Source organism: Leptonychotes weddellii, unplaced genomic scaffold (genome assembly GCF_054177405.1).
Source record: "Leptonychotes weddellii isolate Sample4059 unplaced genomic scaffold, ASM5417740v2 HiC_scaffold_24483, whole genome shotgun sequence".
NCBI classification, from domain to species: Eukaryota; Metazoa; Chordata; class Mammalia; order Carnivora; family Phocidae; genus Leptonychotes; species Leptonychotes weddellii.
In genome coordinates, this window is record NW_027835518.1 from 1,208 (window position 1) to 2,306 (window position 1,099).

The 1,099-nt window shown below is 36.6% G+C and overlaps 1 non-coding gene across 1 annotated transcript; it reads left to right on the plus strand.

Moving 5' to 3' along the window:
- Positions 1-228: 228 nt before the first annotated feature.
- LOC115940409 (U6 spliceosomal RNA) lies at positions 229-339 on the plus strand. The gene has a single exon (XR_004075170.1). It is a non-coding gene; the product is annotated as a U6 spliceosomal RNA (small nuclear RNA).
- Positions 340-1,099: the final 760 nt, after the last annotated feature.

Consider the following 1,099-nt stretch of genomic DNA (forward strand, 5'->3'; position numbering starts at 1 on the left):
TGCAGCTAAGAGTCTGGTTTTTTTTATTTGTTTCTCTGTTTTTCCTCTGTTTGTTTTGTTTCTTACATCTCACATATGAGTGAAATCAAATGGTATTTGTCTTTCTCTGACTGACTTACTTCACTTAGCGTTATACCTTCTAGCTCTATCTATGTTGTTGCAAATGGCAAGATTTCCTTCTTGGCCTGTAATAGATTTTAAATGTGTCTCTTAAAACATCAGATAATAGTGCTCACTTCAGTAGCACGCAGCACATATACTAAAATTGGAACCATACAGAGATTAGCATGGCCCCTGCACAAGGGTGACACTCAAATTCATGAAGTGTTCCATATTTTAAAAACAACAACAACAACAAAAACAAAATACCCATCAGGTTGTAGTTTCAGTTTTATATACCTTGTAGGCAGGATTTGGCCGATTGTTTGGATTTTAAAATAATTTGAACTTTTGCTAAGAAAATTATTTTTTTTAATAATTTATTTATTTGACAGAGAGACACAGAGAACAAGCATGAGAAGGGGGAGAGGCAGAGAGAGAGGGAGAAGCAGACTCTCAGCTGAGCAGGAAGCCTGATGTAGGGCTCGATCCCAGGACCCTGGGATCATGACCTGAGCTGAAGGCAGACACTTAACTGACTGAGCCACCCAGGTGCCCCAGAAAATTAATTTTTTGAACATGGAAACATTATATTGCTTGCTGTCCTTTCATAAGTGTATATTTTAATATTTAGCACTTAGGAGAATACTTTTTTTTATCATAAAGGAGAACCCTACTAATAGGTAGCCTTAGTTTTAATTTCACATTATTCCCTCCAAAAGGAATAATATGAATATCAGGATCTATCACATTCTGACCTCTTCAAAAATTCCATCCAAGACTCTTATTAATAGTACTTGACTGGGTGTTATACACAAACAATGAATCATGGAACACTACATCAAAAACTAATGATGTAATGTATAGTGATTAACATAACATAATAAAAACAATAGTACTTGACTATTAGGGGTGCCTGGGTGACTCAGTCAGTTTAAGCAACTGACTCTTGCTTTTGGCTCTGGTCATGACTTCAGCGTTGTGAGATGGAGCCCTGCAT